The 25,708-nt window shown below is 50.7% G+C and overlaps 1 protein-coding gene and 1 long non-coding RNA gene across 33 annotated transcripts in view; one reads left to right on the top strand and one right to left on the bottom strand.

Moving 5' to 3' along the window:
• The window catches only part of LOC146422092 (uncharacterized), a 540,861-nt gene that overhangs the window by 59,779 nt on the left and 455,374 nt on the right, over window positions 1–25,708 (bottom strand). The gene's annotated exons all lie outside the window — the stretch shown is intronic.
• Window positions 1,804–25,708, top strand: part of LOC146422096 (uncharacterized) — an 85,827-nt gene continuing 61,922 nt past the window's right edge. The window contains exon 1 of the long non-coding RNA XR_014848360.1: window positions 1,804–2,559. This is a non-coding gene — a long non-coding RNA (uncharacterized LOC146422096). The remainder of the gene's footprint in view (window positions 2,560–25,708) is intronic.

The following is a 25,708-nucleotide window of genomic DNA, read 5'->3' as shown; positions in this document are numbered from 1 at the left end:
GACAGGATGTGCAACAAGGGGACACGACAATGAGAGAAAACTCTCTGAGATGACTGCAATGATCGAGAGGATGAGGAATGAGATGGCCCAGGTGAGACTGACGGTGAGCTAACCAGGCCCAAAAAACCCCGGCAGAAGATGCTAACGTGATCACATTACGAAAAGCTCGCCAAAATGGCAAAGATGGAAGCCCGTGAATCACGAAGATAGGGACAAGATTCTGACCACACACCCTTACAAGTCCTAGCCTGCTATAATGGATCACTGCCATGTACAGCTGTCGACACGGCTTAGAACAAGACTGTAAAAGGCTTCCGACTCGATGCTTCTAAAGAGATGCAGAGATTCTGATGCACACCTGAGCTCGGGCATTGAAGGTTCAAAGATATCGGCGCCAAGCCGAGGAACACGGAGATCAGAGATGGTAAGGATGGCCTGGCCTTTTAGATAATCCCCTCGAAGGGGTGAGGCAAAAGATATGCAACGCAAGACACACAAAAGACAGGGAACGCACGGTAGACAAGCGATGCGACACACACCAGGACCGCCCTGCCCTGCGCAACTCTGCGTCGTCATCAGAAGTCAGGCTCTCCCTTTACGTGACCTAAGGGGCCCTTTTTTGGACATCCCCACGTCCAAAGCTAATACAACAATCCCTCCCGGCGAGTCCTAGCCTGGCACCCGGCTTCCATCCCCTCTGTGAGTAATAGTGCTTGACTTATCCCTTAGACATCCAGGGATGTGAATCCGTGTCTGGTGACAAAGAACACCTTGACATCTCGGAAGTTCCTGCTGTCACCAGGCAGTTCTCTCTCTTAGTCTACTACAAAAAAGAACGCCAAACATCAACGCATGAGCTAAGGGGAACATCAGCAATCTGTTACAAGAACGGTCAGTCACAATGATCAAGATGGCTGTGAGATAATGCTACGTTCAGAACGCTCCACGCATCCTTACAAGCCCTAAGACATTACAACTCACACCTGGAAAGGATGGATGGCAATACAGCCGGGAACAAGGCCTCAAAACACATCTGACTCCACGCTTCCAATACGCGGTTCCAAGACACGGCCGAGACAAGAATAAGAACAAATCACGCTGGCATCGGACCGAGAAGCGCAAATATTTGAGAACCCAGAGATGCCAACCGACGCTCGCAATAAAGCACAACAGACAGAGACAATTGATCTGAGACATCCCAAAGACAGAGCAGACGACAAAAGACGCCAGACAACGTGACACAAACTGGAACTGCTCCGTGCTGTGCATCCTTACGGTTGCAAACAAAGTAAAGCTGCTGCCGCCTCTGGCTCTACTAAGAAGTCCCTCAGAGAACATCTCTTTCCCTGAGCTAATTTTTAGATCTCTCACGGGAATTTCCGGCCTGCTACCCTGCTATCGTCCCATCTCTGGGTTATGGCCCCCAACTTCTCTTTTAGACGGCCGGCAACGGGAATCCACGCTGGACGCAAAGGGAGTCCGCCTCGGCTCTCTCGGAAGGCCCCGGTATGGCTGGTGAGCTCCTTAGTTGGCTACGAAAAAGAAAACCAAAGTCAATGCATGAGTTTAGCGGCACGTGGGACAAATCCCCACAATCCAGCCACTTGCCATTTCCTAAGTGCACTTAGGCCTTTAAGTCTCCAGCTTCATCCCCACTTGAAGGCTGTGGCTGTCATTATGATGGACACCTGGGTTACCGAGAGGTAGAATTACGTGCCGTTACTGTGAGGAGGGGGCGTATTTGTGCGCCTTAGCACACATAAACGCACCTGCTGGTCTTGGGGAAAGGTCTTACGGGGCCCCTCAATGGACACTATTTCCCACTGTGCTGCCTTCAACCCCTCACCCCACCCCCCTGTAATTCCTAACCTAGTGCCCTGCTCACTCTCCTTCTCCTTGTAATGATCCCCACCTTACTTACTGGAAGCCTCAGCTTTGGATGTCATCTTTGACAAGAGGCAGGTCTCTTTTTTGACATGATGAATCTGATGAAAAAGTTTCAAGCGCCACACTTAACACAATCAGGAATTTCAGGAAGTTCCAATGCTTCTTAGAAAAAGAAAACCAACATCAAAATACAAATTCTGTTAAATTACAAAGCACAAAAGCATCTTACCAACTCTGAACATACAACCCAAAATAATGAACTTAAATACTCACTGCATTCAGCGCTACCTTCCTCACCATGTCTTCAAAGCCTCTCTTGCTTTAGATGCCAAAAGCACCTGCTTGAAAAAACCTGAGCTGAAAAAGCCCCTTCCTTTAAATGAGAAGACAGCTCTGACTCCAGTGAACTCCAGAGAGAAAATAAACCCCTTAGCCAAAGGCTGGGGTTAATATACCCCTGGCTGGGCCCGCCTCTCGTTCCCAGCATGCCTGAAAAAAGGGAGGAGGCAAATACCATTGGGTATCAAAGCCCTCAGAGCAGCTGTGGCTCTTAGGTTCCTCTGACTTACCTTTCTGGTGAGTAAAGGGCTTGATAGAGAAGAAAACTCTTCAGGGAAATTACTATACTTTATTATTTTATACAGCTGCATCAAGCAAAAGGGCATAAATCAGGTAAGAAATGAAACTTTGTGTTTTGGCAGCATACCTGCGTAAGTTGAATAATTTGTTGCTAACTTGTAGAATTATTCTTTGCTGATTGCTAAGTAGTATTCCACATGTGACCTAAGTAGGGAAGATTAGTAACGATGTGAATGTTGTACCGAGCTCTCTAATTAGGGTGTTACGCATTATAAATAAAAGCGAGAAAAGCAACCGACTGTTGCGGGCCATTGGGGTTAAGAATGCGCAAAGCTCGCTCCCGTACGAGACTTCTGGTACCGGGGTACAGGTGGAAGCGTTTGCTGCTCCTTGAAAGGCGGGGGGGGGCAGGTGGAGAAGAGTCAGCTGCTTGTTCCCTCCCCTACACAGCCTATTGTCTGCCCTAAAACACTGGGGTGCCAGGCTTTCATTTTTGTGGAAAAGAACCAGTCTTCTCCGCCACTATTTTGAAATCTGAAATAGAATTCCGTTGGCAGTTTGGAACTTGGTGTGCTGGCGTTTTGAAACTGGGTGTTTTTGGCATTTTGAAACTTAGTGTTCTGGTACTTTAAAACTGACATTTTGCAACCTGTTTTTCTGATGGTTTGAGATTTGTTTTTCTATTATTTTGAAACTAGCTTATTCTGGTATTTTGGAATCAGATTTTGTTTGGGGGGTTTTTGGTGTTTTGGAACCTAATTTTTCTAGGCCGGTTTTTGGTATTTTTTTAAGCCCGGTTTCTTTATTATTTTCTGGAGGGGGGGTTGTGCGTGTTGGTGCGGATTTAGGGCTTTTTGTTTGACTTTGGTTTTTCTTGGCTTTTTTTTGATTTTGGTTTTTGTGGCTTTTTTGTTTTGTATTTCATTGTTTAGGAGTTTTTTATTTTTATTATTTTTTTTACAACTTACTGGAATTCCCGATTGTATAGAGCGTGATGCTTGAAATTTTTTCAGCAGGTTCATAACGTCACAAGGTACGTGCCTCACATCAAAGACGGCATCCAAAAGCGAGGCTTCTAGTAAGTAAGGTGGGGATCTGTACAAAGTAAGTGACCTGCAGATGGACTTAGAGCGCCCGTCGCGGAGACCCCGATCGCCCCAGGATCTGTGACAGCCGGTCTGAAGGTGAGACTTAGAGCACCTGTCTGGGAGACCCCGATCGTCCCAGGATCCGTACAAAGTAAGTGGCCTGCAGGTGGACTTAGAGCGCCCGTATTACGGACCGCGATCGCTCCGGATTCTGTGAAAGCTGGCCTGAAAGTGAGATTTAGAGCGCCCGTGTTCGGGACCCCGATGGCCCGGGATCTGTATAACGTAAGCGGCCTGCAGGTAGACTTAGAGCGCCCGTCTTGGAGACCGTGATCGCCCCGGGATCTGTACAAAGTAAGCGGCCTGCAGGCTGACTTAGAGCACTCGTATCGGACAACCTGATCACCATGGGATCTGTACAAAGTAAGTGGTCTGCAGTTGGACTGAAAGCGCCTGTGTTGGAGACCCCGATTGCCCCAGGATCTGTGAAAGCTGGCCTGAAGGTAAGACTTACAGCGCCCGTCTTGGAGACCCCGATCGCCCCAGGATCTGTACAAAGTAAGTGGCCTGCAGGCTGACTTAGAGCACTTGTATGGGACACCCCGATCACCCTGGGATCTGTACAAAGTAAGTGGCCTGCAGGTGGAGTTAGACCACCTGTCATGGAGACCCCGATTGTCCCAGGATGTGTGAAAGCTGGCCTGAAGGTAAGACTTAGAGCGCCCGTCTTGGCGACCCCGATCGCCCCTGGATCTGTGACAGCTGGTCTGAAGGTAAGACATACAGTGCCTGTCTGGGAGACCCCTATCGTCCCAGAATCTGTACAAAGTAAGTGGCCTGCAGGTGGACTTAGAGCGCCTGTCTTGGAGACCCCGATTGCCCCAGGATCTGTACAAAGTAAGTGGCCTGCAGGTGGACTTAGAGCACCCATGTAGGAGACCTGGATTGCCCCAGGATCTGTACAAAGTAAGTGGCCTGCAGGTGGACTTAGAGCACCCATGTAGGAGACCTGGATTGCCCCAGGATCTGTACAAAGTAAGTGGTCTGCAGGTGGACTTAGAGCACCCGTTTTGGAGACCGTGATCGCCCCGGGGTCTGTACAAAGTAAGTGGCCTGCAGGTGGGCTTAGAGCGCCAGTGTTGGAGACCTGGATGGCCCCTCGCTCCATACAAATAAGTGGCCTGGAGGTGGACTTAGAGCGGCCGTGTTGGAGACCTGGTTTTTCCTGGGATCTGTAAAATGTAAGTGGCCTATAGGTGGACTTAGAGCGTCTGTGTTGGAGACCTAGTTTTCCCCGGGATCTGTACAAAGTGGCCTGGAGGTGGACTCAGAGTGCCCATGTTGGAGACCCGGTTTTCACTTTCATCTGTACAAAGTAAGTGGCCTGGTGATGGACATGGAGCGCCTGTGATGGAGACTTGGTTTTCCCTGGGATCTGTACAAAGTAAGTGGCCTGGAGGTGGACTCAGAACGCCCGTGTTGGACACCTGGTTTTCTCTTGCCTCTGTACAAAGTAAGTGGCCTGGAGATGGACTTAGAGCGCATGTGTTGGAGACTTGATTTTCCCTGGGATCTGTACAAGGTAAGTGGCCTGGAGATGGACTTAGAGCGGCCGTGTTGCAGACCTGGTTTTCCCTGGGATCTGTACAAAGTAAGTGGCCTGCAGGTGGACTTAGAGCGCCCGTGTTGGACACAAGGATGGCCCCGCGCTCTGTACAGTTAAGTGGCCTGGAGATGGACTTAGAGCGCCGGTGTTGGAGACCTGGATCGCCCCAGGATCTGTAGAAAGTAAGTGGCCTGCAGGCTCCTTAGAGCACCGGTCTTTAGGACCCGGATCGCCCTGGGATCTGTACAAGGTAAGTGGCGTGGAGGTGGAGTTAGAGTGCCCGTGTTGGAGACCTGGATCGCCCCAGGATCTGTACAAAATAAGTGGCTTGCAGGCTGACTTAGAGCACTCGTATCGGACACCCTGATCTCCCTGGGATCTGTGCAATGTAAGTTGCCTTCAGGTGTACCCAGAGCACCCGTGTTGGAGACCTGGACGGCCCCTCGCTCTGTAGAAAGTAAGTGGTTTGGAGGTGGACTTAGAGCGCCTGTGTTGGAGACACGGATGGCCCCGCGCTCTGTGCAAAGTGGCCTGGAGGTGGACATAGAGCCCCCGTGTTGGAGACCTGGTTTTCCCCGGGATCTATACAAAGTAAGTGGCCTGGAGGTGGGCTTAGAGCATCCGTGCTGGAGACCTGGATGGTGCCGCGCTCTGTACAAAGTAAGTGGCCTGGCGGTGGATTTGGAGCGTCGGTGTTGGAGACCCCCTGGTTTTTTCTGGGATCTGTACAAAGTAAGTGACCTGGAAGTGGACTTGGAGGGCCTGTGATGGAGACCTGGTTTTTCCTGGGATGTGTACAAAGTAAGTGACCTGGAAGTGGACTTGGAGGGCCTGTGATGGAGACCTGTTTTTTCCTGGGATCTGTTCAAAGTAAGTGACCTGGAAGTGGACTTGGAGGGCCTGTGATGGAGACCTGTTTTTTTCTGGGATCTGTACAAAGTAAGTGACCTGGAAGTGGACTTGGAGCGTTCAGTGCTGGAGTCCTGGTTTTTCGTGGGATCTGTACACGGTAAGTGACCTGGAAGTCGACTTGGAGCGTCCATGCTGGAGACCTGGATTTCCTCGCGGTCTGTAAAAAGTAAGTGGTGTGGCGGTGGACTTGGAGGGCCTGTGATGGTGAGGTGGTTTTTCCTGGCATGTGTACAATGTAAGTGACCTGGAAGTGGACTTGGAGGGCCCGTGATGGAGACCTGGTTTTTCCTTGGATCTGTAGAAAGTAAGTGACCTGGAAGTGGACTTGGAGGGCCTGTGATGGAGACCTGTTTTTTTCTGGGATCTGTACAAAGTAAGTGACCTGGAAGTGGACTTGGAGGGCCTGTGATGGAGACCTGGTTTTTCCTGGGATGTGTACAAAGTAAGTGACTTGGAACTGGACTTGGAGCGTCCGTGCTGGAGAGCTGGATTGTCCCGCGGTCCATAGAAAGGAAGTGGCGTGGAGGTGTACTTGGAGGGCCTGTGATGGAGATCTGTTTTTTCCTGGGATGTGTACAAAGTAAGTGACCTGGAAGTGGACTTGGAGGGCCTGTGATGGAGACCTGGTTTTTCCTGGGATGTGTACATACTAAGTGACTTGGAAGTGGACTTGGAGGGCCTGTGATGGAGACCTGTTTTTTCCTGGGATCTGTACAAATTAAGTGACCTGGAAGTGGACTTGGAGGGCCTGTGATGGAGAGCTGGTTTTTCCTGGGATCTGTGGAAAATTAGTGACCTGGAAGTGGACTTGGAGGGCCCGTGATGGAGATCTGGTTTTTCCTGGGATCTGTACAAAGTAAGTGACCTGGAAGTGGACTTGGAAGGCCTGTGATGGAGAGCTGGTTTTTTTGGGATCTGTCCAAGGTAAGTGACCTGGAAGTGGACTTGGAAGGCCTGTGCTGGAGACCTGGTTTTTTTGGGATCTGTACAAAGGAAGTGATGTGGAAGTGGATTTGCAGGGCCTGTGATGGAGACCTGTTTTTTCCTGGGATCTGTACAAAGTAAGTGACCTGGAAGTGGACTTGGAGGGCCCGTGATGGAGACCTGGTTTTCCTGATCTGTACAAAGTAAGTGACCTGGAAGTGGACTTGGAGGGCCTGTGATGGAGACCTGTTTTTCCTGGGATCTGTACAAGGTAAGTGACCTGGAAGTGGACTTGGAGGGCCTGTGATGGAGACCTGGTTTTTCCTGGGATCTGTACAAGGTAAGTGACCTGGAAGTGGACTTGGAGCGTCCGTGCTGGAGACCTGGATTTCCCCGCGGTCTGTGGAAAGTAAGTGGCGTGGTGGTGGACTTGGAGGGCCTGTGATGGAGACCTGGTTTTTCCTGGGATCTGTACAAAGTAAGTGACCTGGAAGTGGACTTGGAGGGCCTGTGATGGAGACCTGGTTTTTTTTGGGATCTGTACAAAGGAAGTGACTTGGAAGTGGACTTGGAGGGCCTGTGATGGAGACCTGGTTTTTCCTGGGATCTGTACAAGGTAAGTGACCTGGAAGTGGACTTGGAGCGTCCATGCTGGAGACCTGGATTTCCCCGCGGTCCGTAGAAAGTAAGTGACCTGGAAGTGGACTTGGAGTATTCGTGCTGGAGACCTGGATTTCCCTGCGGTCTGTAGAAAGTAAGTGGCGTGGAGGTGGACTTGGAGGGCCTGTGATGGCAATCTGGTTTTTTCTGGGATCTGTACAAAGTAAGTGACCTGGAAGTGGACTTGGCGGGCCTGTGATGGAGACCTGGTTTTTCCTGGGATCTGTACAAGGTAAGTGACCTGGAAGTGGACTTGGAGCGTCCGTGCTGGAGACCTGGATTTCCCCGCGGTCTGTGGAAAGTAAGTGGCGTGGAGGTGGACTTGGAGGGCCTGTGATGGAGACCTGTTTTTTCCTGGGATGTGTACAAAGTAAGTGACCTGGAAGTGGACTTGGAGGGCCCGTGATGGAGACCTGTTTTTTCCTGGGATCTGTACAAAGTAAGTGACCTGGAAGTGGACTTGGAGGGCCCGTGATGGAGACCTGGTTTTTTGTGGGATCTGTACAAAGTAAGTGGCATGGAGGTGGAGTTTGAGGGCCTGTGATGGAGACCTGTTTTTTCCTGGGATCTGTACAAAGTAAGTGACCTGGAAGTGGACTTGGAGGGCCTGTGATGGAGACCTGGTTTTTTTTGGGATCTGTACAAAGGAAGTGACCTGGAAGTGGACTTGGAGGGCCTGTGATGGAGACCTGGTTTTTCCTGGGATCTGTACAAGGTAAGTGACCTGGAAGTGGACTTGGAGCGTCCGTGCTGGAGACCTGGATTGCCCCGCGGTCTGTAGAAAGTAAGTGGCGTGGAGGTGGACTTGGAGGGCCTGTGATGGAGACCTGGTTTTTCCTGGGATGTGTACAAAGTAAGTGACCTGGAAGTGGACTTGGAGGGCCCGTGATGGAGACCTGGTTTTTCCTGGGATCTGTACAAAGTAAGTGACCTGGAAGTGGACTTTGAGGGCCCGTGATGGAGACCTGTTTTTTTCTGGGATCTGTACAAAGTAAGTGACCTGGAAGTGGACTTGGAGGGCCCGTGATGGAGACCGGGTTTTTCCTGGGATCTGTACAAGGTAAGTGACCTGGAAGTGGACTTGGAGGGCCCGTGATGGAGACCTGGTTTTTCCTGGGATCTGTACAAGGTAAGTGACCTGGAAGTGGACTTGGAGGGCCTGTGATGGAGACCTGTTTTTTCCTGGGATCTGTACAAAGTAAGTGACCTGGAAGTGGACTTGGGGCGTCCATGCTGGAGACCTGGATTGCCCCGCGGTCCGTAGAAAGTAAGTGACCTGGAAGTGGACTTGGAGCGTCCGTGCTGGAGACCTGGATTGCCCCGTGCTCTGTAGAAAGTAAGTGGCGTGGAGGTGGACTTGGAGAGCCTGTGATGTTCATCTGGTTTTTTCTGGGATCTGTACAAAGTAAGTGACGTGGAAGTGGACTTGGAGGGCCCATGATGGAGACCTGTGTTTTCCTGGGATGTGTACAAAGTAAGTGACCTGGAAGTGGACTTGGAGGGCCTGTGATGGAGACCTGTTTTTCCTGGGATCTGTACAAAGTAAGTGACCTGGAAGTGGACTTGGAGCGTCCGTGCTGGAGTCCTGGATTGCCCCGTGGTCTGTAGTAAGTAAGTGGCATGGAGGTGGAGTTTGAGGGCCTGTGATGGAGACCTGTTTTTTCCTGGGATCTGTACAAAGTAAGTGACCTGGAAGTGGACTTGGAGGGCCTGTGATGGAGACCTGTTTTTTTCTCGGAACTGTACAAAGTAAGTGACCTGGAAGTGGACTTGGAGGGCCTGTGCTGGAGACCTGGTTTTTCCTGGGATCTGTACAAATTAAGTGACCTGGAAGTGGAGTTGGAGTGACCGTGATGGAGATCTGGTTTTTTGTGGGATCTGTACAAAGTAAGTGACCTGGAAGTGGACTTGGAGGGCCCGTGATGGAGATCTGGTTTTTCCTGGGATCTGTACAAAGTAAGTGACTTGGAACTGGACTTGGAGGGCCTGTGATGGAGACCTGTTTTTTCTGGGATCTGTAGAAAGTAAGTGGCGTGGTGGTGGACTTGGAGGGCCTGTGATGGAGACCTGGTTTTTCCTGGGATTTGTACAAATAAGTGACCTGGAAGTGGACTTGGAGGGCCTGTGATGGAGAGTTTTTTTTTGCTGGGATCTGTACAAAGTAAGTGATCTGGAAGTGGACATGGAGGGTCGGTGATGGAGACCTGGTTTTTCCTGGGATCTGTACAAAGTAAGTGACCTGGAAGTGGACTTGGAGGGCCTGTGATGGAGACCTGGTTTTTCCTGGGATCTGTACAAGGTAAGTGACCTGGAACTGGAGTTGGAGCGTCCGTGCTGGAGACCTGGATTTCCCCGCGGTCTGTGGAAAGTAAGTGGCGTGGTGGTGGACTTGGAGGGCCTGTGATGGAGATCGGTTTTTCCTGGGATCTGTAGAAAGTAAGTGACCTGGAAGTGGACTTGGAGCGTCCGTGCTGGAGACCTGGATTGCCCTGCGGTCTGTGGAAAGTACGTGGCGTGGAGGTGGACTTGGAGGGCCTGTGATGGAGACCTGGTTTTTCCTGGGATGTGTGCAAAGTAAGTGACCTGGAAGTGGACTTGGAGGGCCTGTGATGGACACCTGGTTTGTCGTGGGATCTGTACAAGGTAAGTGAACTGGAAGTGGACTTGGAGTATTTGTGCTGGAGACCTGGATTGCCCCGCGGTCCGTAGAAAGTAAGTGGCGTGGAGGGCCTGTGATGGAGACCTGGTTTTTTCTGGGATCTGTAGAAAGTAAGTGGCGTGGAGGTGGACTTCGAGGGCCTGTGCTGGAGATCTGGTTTTTCCTGGGATCTGTACAAAGTAAGTGACCTGGAAGTGGACTTGGAGCGTCCGTGCTGGAGACCTGGATTTCCCCGCGGTCTGTAGAAAGTAAGTGGCGTGGAGGTGGACTTGGAGGGCCTGTGATGGAGACCTGGTTTTTCCTGGGATCTGTACAAAGTAAGTGACCTGGAAGTGGACTTGGAGGGCCCGTGATGGAGACCTGGTTTTTTCTGGGATCTGTACAAAGTAAGTGACCTGGAAGTGGACTTGGAGGGCCCGTGATGGAGACCTGGTTTTTTCTGGGATCTGTACAAAGTAAGTGACCTGGAAGTGGACTTGGAGGGCCCGTGATGGAGACCTGGTTTTTCCTGGGATCTGTACAAAGTAAGTGACCTGGAAGTGGACTTGGAGGGCCTGTGATGGAGACCTGTTTTTTCCTGGGATCTGTACAAAGTAAGTGACCTGGAAGTGGACTTGGAGGGCCCGTGATGGAGACCTGTTTTTTTCTGGGATCTGTACAAAGTAAGTGACCTGGAAGTGGACTTGGAGGGCCCGTGATGGAGACCTGTTTTTTTCTGGGATCTGTACAAAGTAAGTGACCTGGAAGTGGACTTGGAGGGCCTGTGATGGAGAGGTGGTTTTTCCTGGGATGTGTACAAAGTAAGTGACGTGGAAGTGGACTTGGAGGGGCTGTGCTGGAGACCTGTTTTTTCCTGGGATGTGTAGAAAGTAAGTGACGTGGAAGTGGACTTGGAGGGGCTGTGCTGGAGACCTGTTTTTTTTCTGGGACCTGTACAAAGTAAGTGACCTGGACGTGGACTTGGAGCGTGTGTGCTGGAGACCTGGTTTTTTGTGGGATGTGTACAAAGTAAATGACCTGGAAGTGGACTTGGAGCGTGTGTGCTGGACACCTGGTGTTTTCCTGGGATGTGTACAAAGTAAGTGACATGGAAGTGGACTTTGAGCGTTCGTGCTGGAGAGCTGGTTTTTTCTGGGATCTGTATAAAGTAAGTGAACTGGAAGTGGACTTGGAGGGCTCGTGCTGGAGAGCTGTTTTTGTTTGGGATGTGTACAAAGTAAGTGACCTGGAAGTGGACTTGGAGCGTGTGTTCTGGAGACCTGTGTTTTCCTGGGATGTGTACAAAGTAAGTGACCTGGAAGTGGACTTGGAGGGCCTGTGATGGAGAGCTGTTTTATTTTTAGCATGTGTAGAAAGTGAGTGATCTGGAATTGGACTTGGAGGGGCTGTGATGGAGAGCTGTTTTTTTCTGGGAGGTGTAGAAAGTAAGTGACCTGGAATTGGGCTTGGAGCGTTTGTGATGGAGACGTGGATTGCTTTGTGGTGTGTAGAAAGTAAGTGGTGTGGAGGTGGAGTTGTAGGTGTTGTGATGGATAGGTGGTTTTATTCTGGGAGGTGTACAATGTAAGTGACCTGGAAGTCGATTTGGAGGTCCTGTGGTGGAGACCTGTTTTTTCCTGGGATGTGTACAAAGTCAGTGAGCTGGAAGTGGACTTGGAGCGTGCGTGCTGGAGATCTGGTTTTTCGTGCGATGTGTACAAAGTAAGTGAACTGGAAGTGGAGTTGGAGGGCGTGTGATGGAGACCAGGTTTTTCTGGGCTGTGTGCAAAGTAAGTGATGGGGAAGTGGATTTGGAGCGTCGGTGCTGGAGACCTGGGTTTCCCCGCGGTCTGTAGAAAGTAAGTTGCGTGGAGGTGGAGTTGGAGGGTCTGTGGTGGAGAGTTGGTTTTTCCTGGGATGTGTACAAAGTCAGTGAGCTGGAAGTGGACTTGGAGTGTACGTGCTGGAGACCTGGTTTTTCGTGGGATGTGTACAGAGGAAGTGACTTGGAAATTGACTTTGAGCGTCCGTGGTGGAGATGTGGTTTTTCCTGGGATGTGAACAAAGAAAGTGAATTGGAAGTGTAATTGGAGGGCCTGTGATGGAGACCTGTTTTTTCCTGGGATGTGTACAAAGCAAGTGACGTGGAAGTGGACTTGGAGAGCCTGTGATGGAGATCTGTTTTTTTTGGGATGTGTACAAAGTAAGTGACCTGGAAGTGGACTTGGAGGGCCTGTGATGGAGACCTGTTTTTTTCTCGGAACTGTACAAAGTAAGTGACCTGGAAGTGGACTTGGAGGGCCTGTGCTGGAGACCTGGTTTTTCCTGGGATCTGTACAAATTAAGTGACCTGGAAGTGGAGTTGGAGTGACCGTGATGGAGATCTGGTTTTTTGTGGGATCTGTACAAAGTAAGTGACCTGGAAGTGGACTTGGAGGGCCCGTGATGGAGATCTGGTTTTTCCTGGGATCTGTACAAAGTAAGTGACTTGGAACTGGACTTGGAGGGCCTGTGATGGAGACCTGTTTTTTCTGGGATCTGTAGAAAGTAAGTGGCGTGGTGGTGGACTTGGAGGGCCTGTGATGGAGACCTGGTTTTTCCTGGGATTTGTACAAATAAGTGACCTGGAAGTGGACTTGGAGGGCCTGTGATGGAGAGTTTTTTTTTGCTGGGATCTGTACAAAGTAAGTGATCTGGAAGTGGACATGGAGGGTCGGTGATGGAGACCTGGTTTTTCCTGGGATCTGTACAAAGTAAGTGACCTGGAAGTGGACTTGGAGGGCCTGTGATGGAGACCTGGTTTTTCCTGGGATCTGTACAAGGTAAGTGACCTGGAACTGGAGTTGGAGCGTCCGTGCTGGAGACCTGGATTTCCCCGCGGTCTGTGGAAAGTAAGTGGCGTGGTGGTGGACTTGGAGGGCCTGTGATGGAGATCGGTTTTTCCTGGGATCTGTAGAAAGTAAGTGACCTGGAAGTGGACTTGGAGCGTCCGTGCTGGAGACCTGGATTGCCCTGCGGTCTGTGGAAAGTACGTGGCGTGGAGGTGGACTTGGAGGGCCTGTGATGGAGACCTGGTTTTTCCTGGGATGTGTGCAAAGTAAGTGACCTGGAAGTGGACTTGGAGGGCCTGTGATGGACACCTGGTTTGTCGTGGGATCTGTACAAGGTAAGTGAACTGGAAGTGGACTTGGAGCGTCCATGCTGGAGACCTGGATTTCCCCGCGGTCCGTAGAAAGTAAGTGACCTGGAAGTGGACTTGGAGTATTTGTGCTGGAGACCTGGATTGCCCCGCGGTCCGTAGAAAGTAAGTGGCGTGGAGGGCCTGTGATGGAGACCTGGTTTTTTCTGGGATCTGTAGAAAGTAAGTGGCGTGGAGGTGGACTTCGAGGGCCTGTGCTGGAGATCTGGTTTTTCCTGGGATCTGTACAAAGTAAGTGACCTGGAAGTGGACTTGGAGCGTCCGTGCTGGAGACCTGGATTTCCCCGCGGTCTGTAGAAAGTAAGTGGCGTGGAGGTGGACTTGGAGGGCCTGTGATGGAGACCTGGTTTTTCCTGGGATCTGTACAAAGTAAGTGACCTGGAAGTGGACTTGGAGGGCCCGTGATGGAGACCTGTTTTTTCCTGGGATCTGTACAAAGTAAGTGACCTGGAAGTGGACTTGGAGGGCCCGTGATGGAGACCTGGTTTTTTGTGGGATCTGTACAAAGTAAGTGACCTGGAAGTGGACTTGGAGGGCCCGTGATGGAGACCTGGTTTTTCCTGGGATCTGTACAAAGTAAGTGACCTGGAAGTGGACTTGGAGGGCCTGTGATGGAGACCTGTTTTTTCCTGGGATCTGTACAAAGTAAGTGACCTGGAAGTGGACTTGGAGGGCCTGTGATGGAGACCTGTTTTTTCCTGGGATCTGTACAAAGTAAGTGACCTGGAAGTGGACTTGGAGGGCCTGTGATGGAGACCTGGTTTTTTCTGGGATCTGTACAAAGTAAGTGACCTGGAAGTGGACTTGGAGGGCCCGTGATGGAGACCTGGTTTTTCCTGGGATGTGTACAAAGTAAGTGACGTGGAAGTGGACTTGGAGGGCCTGTGATGGAGACCTGTTTTTTCCTGGGATGTGTACAAAGTAAGTGACGTGGAAGTGGACTTGGAGGGGCTGTGCTGGAGACCTGTTTTTTTGTGGGATCTGTACAAAGTAAGTGACCTGGAAGTGGACTTGGAGGGCCTGTGATGGAGACCTGGTTTTTCCTGGGATGTGTACAAAGTAAGTGACTTGGAAGTGGACTTGGAGCGTCCGTGCTGGAGAGCTGGATTGTCCCGCGGTCTGTAGAAAGTAAGTGGCGTGGAGGTGGACTTGGAGGGCCTGTGATGGAGATCTGGTTTTTCCTGGGATGTGTACAAAGTAAGTGACCTGGAAGTGGACTTGGAGGGCCCGTGATGGAGACCTGTTTTTTCCTGGGATGTGTACAAAGTAAGTGACCTGGAAGTGGACTTGGAGGGCCTGTGATGGAGAGCTGGTTTTTCCTGGGATCTGTAGAAAGTAAGTGACCTGGAAGTGGACTTGGAGGGCCTGTGATGGAGATCTGGTTTTTCCTGGGATCTGTACAAAGTAAGTGACCTGGAAGTGGACTTGGAGGGCCTGTGATGGAGAGCTGGTTTTTTTGGGATCTGTACAAGGTAAGTGACGTGGAAGTGGACTTGGAGGGCCTGTGATGGAGACCTGGTTTTTTTGGGATCTGTACAAAGTAAGTGATGTGGAAGTGGATTTGCAGGGCCTGTGATGGAGACCTGTTTTTTCCTGGGATCTGTACAAAGTAAGTGACCTGGAAGTGGACTTGGGGCGTCCATGCTGGAGACCTGGATTGCCCCGCGGTCCGTAGAAAGTAAGTGACCTGGAAGTGGACTTGGAGCGTCCGTGCTGGAGACCTGGATTGCCCCGTGCTCTGTAGTAAGTAAGTGGCATGGAGGTGGAGTTTGAGGGCCTGTGATGGAGACCTGTTTTTTCCTGGGATCTGTACAAAGTAAGTGACCTGGAAGTGGACTTGGAGGGCCTGTGATGGAGACCTGTTTTTTTCTCGGAACTGTACAAAGTAAGTGACCTGGAAGTGGACTTGGAGGGCCTGTGCTGGAGACCTGTTTTTTCCTGGGATCTGTACAAATTAAGTGACCTGGAAGTGGAGTTGGAGTGACCGTGATGGAGATCTGGTTTTTTCTGGGATCTGTACAAAGTAAGTGACCTGGAAGTGGACTTGGAGGGCCCGTGATGGAGATCTGGTTTTTCCTGGGATCTGTACAAAGTAAGTGACTTGGAACTGGACTTGGAGGGCCTGTGATGGAGACCTGTTTTTTCTGGGATCTGTAGAAAGTAAGTGGCGTGGTGGTGGACTTGGAGGGCCTGTGATGGAGACCTGGTTTTTCCTGGGATTTGTACAAATAAGTGACCTGGAAGTGGACTTGGAGGGCCTGTGATGGAGACTTGTTTTTTGCTGGGATCTGTACAAAGTAAGTGATCTGGAAGTGGACTTGGAGGGCCTGTGATGGAGACCTGGTTTTTCCTGGGATCTGTACAAAGTAAGTGACCTGGAAGTGGACTTGGAGGGCCTGTGATGGAGACCTGGTTTTTCCTGGGATCTGTACAAGGTAAGTGACCTGGAACTGGAGTTGGAGCGTCCGTGCTGGAGACCTGGATTTCCCCGCGGTCTGTGGAAAGTAAGTGGCGTGGTGGTGGACTTGGAGGGCCTGTGATGGAGATCGGTTTTTCCTGGGATCTGTAGAAAGTAAGTGACCTGGAAGTGGACTTGGAGCATCCGTGCTGGAGACCTGGATTGCCCTGCGGTCTGTGGAAAGTAAGTGGCGTGGAGGTGGACTTGGAGGGCCTGTGATGGAGACCTGGTTTTTCCTGGGATGTGTGCAAAGTAAGTGACCTGGAAGTGGACTTGGAGGGCCTGTGATGGACACCTGGTTTGTCGTGGGATCTGTACAAGGTAAGTGAACTGGAAGTGGACTTGGAGCGTCCATGCTGGAGACCTGGATTTCCCCGCGGTCCGTAGAAAGTAAGTGACCTGGAAGTGGACTTGGAGTATTTGTGCTGGAGACCTGGATTGCCCCGCGGTCCGTAGAAAGTAAGTGGCGTGGAGGGCCTGTGATGGAGACCTGGTTTTTTCTGGGATCTGTAGAAAGTAAGTGGCGTGGAGGTGGACTTCGAGGGCCTGTGCTGGAGATCTGGTTTTTCCTGGGATCTGTACAAAGTAAGTGACCTGGAAGTGGACTTGGAGCGTCCGTGCTGGAGACCTGGATTTCCCCGCGGTCTGTAGAAAGTAAGTGGCGTGGAGGTGGACTTGGAGGGCCTGTGATGGAGACCTGGTTTTTCCTGGGATCTGTACAAAGTAAGTGACCTGGAAGTGGACTTGGAGGGCCCGTGATGGAGACCTGGTTTTTCCTGGGATCTGTACAAAGTAAGTGACCTGGAAGTGGACTTGGAGGGCCCGTGATGGAGACCTGGTTTTTTCTGGGATCTGTACAAAGTAAGTGACCTGGAAGTGGACTTGGAGGGCCCGTGATGGAGACCTGTTTTTTCCTGGGATCTGTACAAAGTAAGTGACCTGGAAGTGGACTTGGAGGGCCTGTGATGGAGACCTGTTTTTTCCTGGGATCTGTACAAAGTAAGTGACCTGGAAGTGGACTTGGAGGGCCCGTGATGGAGACCTGTTTTTTTCTGGGATCTGTACAAAGTAAGTGACCTGGAAGTGGACTTGGAGGGCCCGTGATGGAGACCTGTTTTTTTCTGGGATCTGTACAAAGTAAGTGACCTGGAAGTGGACTTGGAGGGCCTGTGATGGAGAGGTGGTTTTTCCTGGGATGTGTACAAAGTAAGTGACGTGGAAGTGGACTTGGAGGGGCTGTGCTGGAGACCTGTTTTTTCCTGGGATGTGTAGAAAGTAAGTGACGTGGAAGTGGACTTGGAGGGGCTGTGCTGGAGACCTGTTTTTTTTCTGGGACCTGTACAAAGTAAGTGACCTGGACGTGGACTTGGAGCGTGTGTGCTGGAGACCTGGTTTTTTGTGGGATGTGTACAAAGTAAATGACCTGGAAGTGGACTTGGAGCGTGTGTGCTGGACACCTGGTGTTTTCCTGGGATGTGTACAAAGTAAGTGACATGGAAGTGGACTTTGAGCGTTCGTGCTGGAGAGCTGGTTTTTTCTGGGATCTGTATAAAGTAAGTGAACTGGAAGTGGACTTGGAGGGCTCGTGCTGGAGAGCTGTTTTTGTTTGGGATGTGTACAAAGTAAGTGACCTGGAAGTGGACTTGGAGCGTGTGTTCTGGAGACCTGTGTTTTCCTGGGATGTGTACAAAGTAAGTGACCTGGAAGTGGACTTGGAGGGCCTGTGATGGAGAGCTGTTTTTTTTTAGCATGTGTAGAAAGTGAGTGATCTGGAATTGGACTTGGAGGGGCTGTGATGGAGAGCTGTTTTTTTCTGGGAGGTGTAGAAAGTAAGTGACCTGGAATTGGGCTTGGAGCGTTTGTGATGGAGACGTGGATTGCTTTGTGGTGTGTAGAAAGTAAGTGGTGTGGAGGTGGAGTTGTAGGTGTTGTGATGGATAGGTGGTTTTATTCTGGGAGGTGTACAATGTAAGTGACCTGGAAGTGGATTTGGAGGTCCTGTGGTGGAGACCTGTTTTTTCCTGGGATGTGTACAAAGTCAGTGAGCTGGAAGTGGACTTGGAGCGTGCGTGCTGGAGATCTGGTTTTTCCTGGGATGTGTACAAAGTAAGTGAACTGGAAGTGGACTTGGAGGGCGTGTGATGGAGACCTGGTTTTTCTGGGATCTGTACAAAGTAAGTGATGTGGAAGTGGATTTGGAGCGTCCGTGCTGGAGACCTGGTTTTCCCCGCGGTCTGTAGAAAGTAAGTGGCGTGGAGGTGGAGTTGGAGGGTCTGTGGTGGAGAGTTGGTTTTTCCTGGGATGTGTACAAAGTCAGTGAGCTGGAAGTGGACTTGGAGTGTACGTGCTGGAGACCTGGTTTTTCGTGGGATGTGTACAGAGGAAGTGACTTGGAAATTGACTTTGAGCGTCCGTGGTGGAGATGTGGTTTTTCCTGGGATGTGAACAAAGAAAGTGAATTGGAAGTGTAATTGGAGGGCCTGTGATGGAGACCTGTTTTTTCCTGGGATGTGTACAAAGCAAGTGACGTGGAAGTGGACTTGGAGAGCCTGTGATGGAGACCTGTTTTTTCCTGGGATCTGTACAAAGTAAGTGACCTGGAAGTGGACTTGGAGGGCCTGTGATGGAGACCTGTTTTTTTCTCGGAACTGTACAAAGTAAGTGACCTGGAAGTGGACTTGGAGGGCCTGTGCTGGAGACCTGGTTTTTCCTGGGATCTGTACAAATTAAGTGACCTGGAAGTGGAGTTGGAGTGACCGTGATGGAGATCTGGTTTTTTGTGGGATCTGTACAAAGTAAGTGACCTGGAAGTGGACTTGGAGGGCCCGTGATGGAGATCTGGTTTTTCCTGGGATCTGTACAAAGTAAGTGACTTGGAACTGGACTTGGAGGGCCTGTGATGGAGACCTGTTTTTTCTGGGATCTGTAGAAAGTAAGTGGCGTGGTGGTGGACTTGGAGGGCCTGTGATGGAGACCTGGTTTTTCCTGGGATTTGTACAAATAAGTGACCTGGAAGTGGACTTGGAGGGCCTGTGATGGAGAGTTTTTTTTTGCTGGGATCTGTACAAAGTAAGTGATCTGGAAGTGGACATGGAGGGTCGGTGATGGAGACCTGGTTTTTCCTGGGATCTGTACAAAGTAAGTGACCTGGAAGTGGACTTGGAGGGCCTGTGATGGAGACCTGGTTTTTCCTGGGATCTGTACAAGGTAAGTGACCTGGAACTGGAGTTGGAGCGTCCGTGCTGGAGACCTGGATTTCCCCGCGGTCTGTGGAAAGTAAGTGGCGTGGTGGTGGACTTGGAGGGCCTGTGATGGAGATCGGTTTTTCCTGGGATCTGTAGAAAGTAAGTGACCTGGAAGTGGACTTGGAGCGTCCGTGCTGGAGACCTGGATTGCCCTGCGGTCTGTGGAAAGTACGTGGCGTGGAGGTGGACTTGGAGGGCCTGTGATGGAGACCTGGTTTTTCCTGGGATGTGTGCAAAGTAAGTGACCTGGAAGTGGACTTGGAGGGCCTGTGATGGACACCTGGTTTGTCGTGGGATCTGTACAAGGTAAGTGAACTGGAAGTGGACTTGGAGCGTCCATGCTGGAGACCTGGATTTCCCCGCGGTCCGTAGAAAGTAAGTGACCTGGAAGTGGACTTGGAGTATTTGTGCTGGAGACCTGGATTGCCCCGCGGTCCGTAGAAAGTAAGTGGCGTGGAGGGCCTGTGATGGAGACCTGGTTTTTTCTGGGATCTGTAGAAAGTAAGTGGCGTGGAGGTGGACTTCGAGGGCCTGTGCTGGAGATCTGGTTTTTCCTGGGATCTGTACAAAGTAAGTGACCTGGAAGTGGACTTGGAGCGTCCGTGCTGGAGACCTGGATTTCCCCGCGGTCTGTAGAAAGTAAGTGGCGTGGAGGTGGACTTGGAGGGCCTGTGATCGAGATCTGTTTTTTCCTGGGATGTGTACAAACTAAGTGACCTGGAAGTGGACTTGGAGGGCCCGTGATGGAGACCTGGTTTTTCCTGGGATCTGTACAAAGTAAGTGACCTGGAAGTGGACTTGGAGGGCCCGTGATGGAGACCTGTTTTTTTCTGGGATCTGTACAAAGTAAGTGACCTGGAAGTGGACTTGGAGGGCCCGTGATGGAGACCTGGTTTTTCCAGGGATCTGTACAAGGTAAGTGACCTGGAAGTGGACTTGGAGGGCCTGTGATGGAGACCTGTTTTTTCCTGGGATCTGTACAAAGTAAGTGACCTGGAAGTGGACTTGGAGGGCCCGTGATGGAGACCTGTTTTTTTCTGGGATCTGTACAAAGTAAGTGACCTGGAAGTGGACTTGGAGGGCCCGTGATGGAGACCTGTTTTTTTCTGGGATCTGTACAAAGTAAGTGACCTGGAAGTGGACTTGGAGGGCCTGTGATGGAGAGGTGGTTTTTCCTGGGATGTGTACAAAGTAAGTGACGTGGAAGTGGACTTGGAGGGGCTGTGCTGGAGACCTGTTTTTTCCTGGGATGTGTAGAAAGTAAGTGACGTGGAAGTGGACTTGGAGGGGCTGTGCTGGAGACCTGTTTTTTTTCTGGGACCTGTACAAAGTAAGTGACCTGGACGTGGACTTGGAGCGTGTGTGCTGGAGACCTGGTTTTTTGTGGGATGTGTACAAAGTAAATGACCTGGAAGTGGACTTGGAGCGTGTGTGCTGGACACCTGGTGTTTTCCTGGGATGTGTACAAAGTAAGTGACATGGAAGTGGACTTTGAGCGTTCGTGCTGGAGAGCTGGTTTTTTCTGGGATCTGTATAAAGTAAGTGAACTGGAAGTGGACTTGGAGGGCTCGTGCTGGAGAGCTGTTTTTGTTTGGGATGTGTACAAAGTAAGTGACCTGGAAGTGGACTTGGAGCGTGTGTTCTGGAGACCTGTGTTTTCCTGGGATGTGTACAAAGTAAGTGACCTGGAAGTGGACTTGGAGGGCCTGTGATGGAGAGCTGTTTTTTTTTAGCATGTGTAGAAAGTGAGTGATCTGGAATTGGACTTGGAGGGGCTGTGATGGAGAGCTATTTTTTTCTGGGAGGTGTAGAAAGTAAGTGACCTGGAATTGGGCTTGGAGCGTTTGTGATGGAGACGCGGATTGCTTTGTGGTGTGTAGAAAGTAAGTGGTGTGGAGGTGGAGTTGTAGGTGTTGTGATGGATAGGTGGTTTTATTCTGGGAGGTGTACAATGTAAGTGACCTGGAAGTCGATTTGGAGGTCCTGTGGTGGAGACCTGTTTTTTCCTGGGATGTGTACAAAGTCAGTGAGCTGGAAGTGGACTTGGAGCGTGCGTGCTGGAGATCTGGTTTTTCGTGCGATGTGTACAAAGTAAGTGAACTGGAAGTGGAGTTGGAGGGCGTGTGATGGAGACCTGGTTTTTCCTGGGATCTGTACAAAGTAAGTGATGGGGAAGTGGATTTGGAGCGTCGGTGCTGGAGACCTGGATTTCCCCGCGGTCTGTAGAAAGTAAGTTGCGTGGAGGTGGAGTTGGAGGGTCTGTGGTGGAGAGTTGGTTTTTCCTGGGATGTGTACAAAGTCAGTGAGCTGGAAGTGGACTTGGAGTGTACGTGCTGGAGACCTGGTTTTTCGTGGGATGTGTATAGAGGAAGTGACTTGGAAATTGACTTTGAGCATCCGTGGTGGAGATGTGGTTTTTCCTGGGATGTGAACAAAGAAAGTGAATTGGAAGTGTAATTGGAGGGCCTGTGCTGGAGACCTGTTTTTTCCTGGGATGTGTACAAAGCAAGTGACGTGGAAGTGGACTTGGAGTGCCTGTGATGGAGATCTGTTTTTTTTGGGATGTGTATAAAGTAAGTGACTTGGACGTGGAGTTGGAGGGTCGGTGATGGAGATCTGGTTTTTTTGGGATGTGTACAGAGCAAGTGGGCTGGAGGTGGAGTTGGAGCGTCCGTGGTGGAGAGGTGGTTTTTCCTGGGATGTGTACAAAGTAAGTGACGTGGAAGTGGAGTTGGAGGGTCTGTGATGGAGATATGGGTTTGTTTGCGATCTGTATCTAGTGAGTGACCTGGAAGTGGACTTGGAGGGCCTGTGATGGAGCTGTGTTTTTTCCTGGGATGTGTATAAAGTAAGTGATCTGGAAGTGGACTTGGAGGGTCGGTGATGGAGATGTGTGTTTTCCCGGGATGTGTATAAAGGAAGTGATTTGGAAGTGGACTTGGAGGGTCGGTGATGGAGATCTGGGTTTTTTGGATGTGTATAAAGTAAGTGAGCTGGAGGTGGACTTAGAGCGTCTGTGCTGGAGAGATGGTTTTTCCTGGGAGGTGTACAAAGTAAGTTACCTGGAACTGGAGTTGGAGGGCCCGTGATGGACATCTGGGTTTTTTTGGGATGTGTACAAAGTAAGTGATCTGGAAGTGGATTTGGACGGTCTGTTATGTAGAGGTGTTTTTTCCTGGGATGTGTACAAACTAAGTGACCTGGAAGTGGATTTGGGGCGCCTTTGCTGGAGACGTGGATTGTGTTGCGGTGTGTAGGAAGTAAGTGGTGTGGAGGTGGAGTTGGCGGGCGTGTGATGGAGATCTGGGTTTTTGTGGCATATGTATAAAGGAAGTGATGTGGAAGTGGAGTTGGAGGGCGTGTGATGGAGAGCTGGTTGTTCCTGGGACTTGTAGAAAGTGAGTGATCTGATAGTGGACTTGGAGGGCCTGTGATGGAGAGGTGGTTTGTCCTGGGATCTGTATCAAGGAAGTGATTTGGAATTGGAGTTGGACGACCTGTGATTGGGACCTGGTTTTTTGTGGGATATGTATAAGGAAATAGGGGTGGACGTACACGTAGAGCGGAGATGTTGGTGTCGTTGTTATTTGTGGGTTGTGTATGAGGGAAGAAGCATTGTTGTGGAAATAGACTAGTGTGTTTCGCAGTCTTTGTTTTGTGGTGTTTGTAGAAAGTCTGGGGGCGTGCAATGCATTGATTTTGTTTGCGGTGGAAGTTTTGCGTGTGTAATGGAAGGAGGATGTGGGTGCATTGAGAGGGTTATTTGTGGATACGGGTGGTTGTTTGGGAGGTGTTCCGAGGGTCGATGTTGTTGAGTAAGGTGTTTGGACGTGTGAGGAGGGTATGTTGTAGTGTCGTAGTGTGCGTTAAAGAGGCGGCGTGGTAGTTCGTGGATGGGGTAGGGGGGCTTATGAGAGATGTGTCGTTTACGGTGAATAGGCGGAGGTAGAGTTTTTGCGTGGGGAATCGGGACGTCCGTGAGGTAGGTAGCGTTTTGTGAAGACGTGTCATTAGTTTTGTGGCGCGAGGGAGGAGGGAGATTTTGAGGCGCGTATGGCGTGTGGAAGGGTCGGATGTATAGCGGTCGGGTAGGTAAGGAGCGTATTCGGAGACGTGGGTTTTCGTGGGAAGGGTCGGACTTCGTGTTGCGGGATAACGAAGGAGGTTGTCGTTGAGCTCGGTGACGTGTGGGGTAGAGTTGGAGTGACAGTCGGCGGACGTGTAAGTAGCAGTCATTCTAGGCGTTTAGCGGACCTCTGGGAGTTTGCGTTAGAGCGTTCACGCCGTGCAGGTGGAGTTAGAAGGCGCGGTTTTGGAAGCGGGACGAGGTTTAGGTGCGTACGGCGTGCGGTGGGGTGTGCGTTAGAACGGCCGGCTCTGGAAGTAGGATCGTTTTCAGGTGAGTAATGTGGCGCGTGGCTTTAGGTTTGAGCGTTCGGGTGCGTTAGGGGGATGCCGTGCCGGCGGTCGCCACGCGGTGCGGTGATGGAATTAGAGTCAGGGGATGCGGTATAGGTCAGTAGCGAGGAGGATGGAGTTTGAATGGTGGAGAAGTGGGCAGCCATATGTACGTGTATAGATATAGTGCGTCTATATATATGTATATATATATATATATATACCAAGTCCAACAGTACATACCACTCTCTAACCCTTTTCTACACGCAGTACCACCTAGGCTACTGCGCATGTGCGAGCGATGCCGACGCCATTTTGGTAGTCCGCAGCACCGAGCATGTGCAAGTGATGCCGACGCCATTTTGGTAGTCTTTTACACGTTTGGAAATCTACATTAACCAACGCGATCTTTATCACTTCGGGGGCTTCCGAGAGGAGCCCGTCTGTGCGGGGGAGTTCTCCACAGCGTTCGCTTCGTCTCCTGAACACGTAGCAGGGCTACAGGCTGCAGGAAGCGGCGCAGCTCGCTCCGCCCACAGCCCGCCCACAACTCCCACAAGGCACCGCTGTCGTCACTTCCGGGGAAGGCCAACATGGCGGCGCCACGGAGCGGCACGGCGCGCGCGGCTCCGACAGCCCTACAGCGCTCGCCGCCGCTCTCGCGGCCACCGGACCGCATCGGGGGCATGCCGAGAGACGGCTACGCTCGGCGCGCTGCGTTTCGCCACTCCGGAAGCGCCCGCGGCTACGCGCGGGACGTCGGCGTCTCCGGAAGCGCCGCACAGCCCAGCCCGCACCACGGCGACGTGCCGGAAGGACAGCGGACGCCGCGCCGTGCAGGTAAGGGTTTGCGGTGGCGGGTATTAGGCTTAGACCTAGGTTAGGGTTTTAGGCTGTTAGGGTTTTAGGCTTTTAGGCTGTTAGGGTTTTAGGCTGTTAGGCTGTTAGGCTGTCAGGCTTTTAGGCTGTTAGGCTTTTAGGGTTTTAGGCTGTTAGGCTTTTAGGGTTTTAGGCTGTTAGGCTTTTAGGCTGTTAGGCTTTTAGGGTTTTAGGCTGTTAGGCTTTTAGGGTTTTAGGGAGTTAGGCTCTTAGGGTTTTAGGCTGTTAGGCTTTTAGGCTTTTAGGCTTTTAGGCTGTTAGGCTTTTAGGGTTTTAGGCTGTTAGGCTTTTAGGCTTTTAGGCTGTTAGGCTTTTAGGGTTTTAGGGAGTTAGGCTTTTAGGCTGTTAGGCTTTTAGGCTGTTAGGCTGTTAGGGTTTTAGGCTGTTAGGCTGTTAGGGTTTTAGGGTTTTAGGCTTTTAGGGAGTTAGGCTGTTAGGCTTTTAGGCTGTTAGGCTGTTAGGGTTTTAGGGTTTTAGGCTGTTAGGCTTTTAGGCTGTTAGGCTTTTAGGCTTTTAGGGAGTTAGGCTCTTAGGGTTTTAGGCTGTTAGGCTGTTAGGGTGTTAGGCTGTTAGGGAGTTACGGTTTTAGGCTGTTAGGGTTTTAGGGAGTTAGGGATTTAGGCTGTTAGGGTGTTAGGGATTTAGGCTGTTCGGGTGTTAGGGATTTAGGCTGTTAGAGTTTTAGGCTGTTAGGGTTTTAGGGAGTTAGGGATTTAGGCTGTTAGGGTTTTAGGGATTTAGGCTGTTAGGGTTTTAGGCTGTTAGGCTGTTAGGCTTTTAGGCTGTTAGGCTGTTAGGCTTTTAGGCTGTTAGGCTTTTAGGCTGTTAGGCTTTTAGGCTGTTAGGCTGTTAGGCTTTTAGGCTTTTAGGCTGTTAGGCTTTTAGGCAGTTAGGGTGTTAGGGAGTTAGGGATTTAGGCTGTTAGGGTTTTAGGGTTTTAGGCTGTTAGGCTTTTAGGGTTTTAGGGAGTTAGGCTCTTAGGGTTTTAGGCTCTTAGGGTTTTAGGCTGTTAGGCTGTTAGGGTTTTAGGCTGTTAGGCTGTTAGGGTTTTAGGCTCTTAGGGTTTTAGGCTGTTAGGCTGTTAGGGTTTTAGGCTGTTAGGCTGTTAGGGTTTTAGGCTTTTAGGGAGTTAGGCTGTTAGGCTGTTAGGCTTTTAGGCTGTTAGGGTTTTAGGCTGTTAGGCTTTTAGGCTTTTAGGGAGTTAGGCTCTTAGGGTTTTAGGCTCTTAGGGTGTT

This window comes from Lichenostomus cassidix, unplaced genomic scaffold (genome assembly GCF_008360975.1).
Source record: "Lichenostomus cassidix isolate B80296 unplaced genomic scaffold, HeHo_3.0 HiC_scaffold_47, whole genome shotgun sequence".
In the NCBI taxonomy this organism is placed as follows: Eukaryota; Metazoa; Chordata; class Aves; order Passeriformes; family Meliphagidae; genus Lichenostomus; species Lichenostomus cassidix.
The sequence above is the reverse complement of the archived record's forward strand: the minus strand, read 5'-3'. Positions and strand labels throughout refer to the sequence as shown.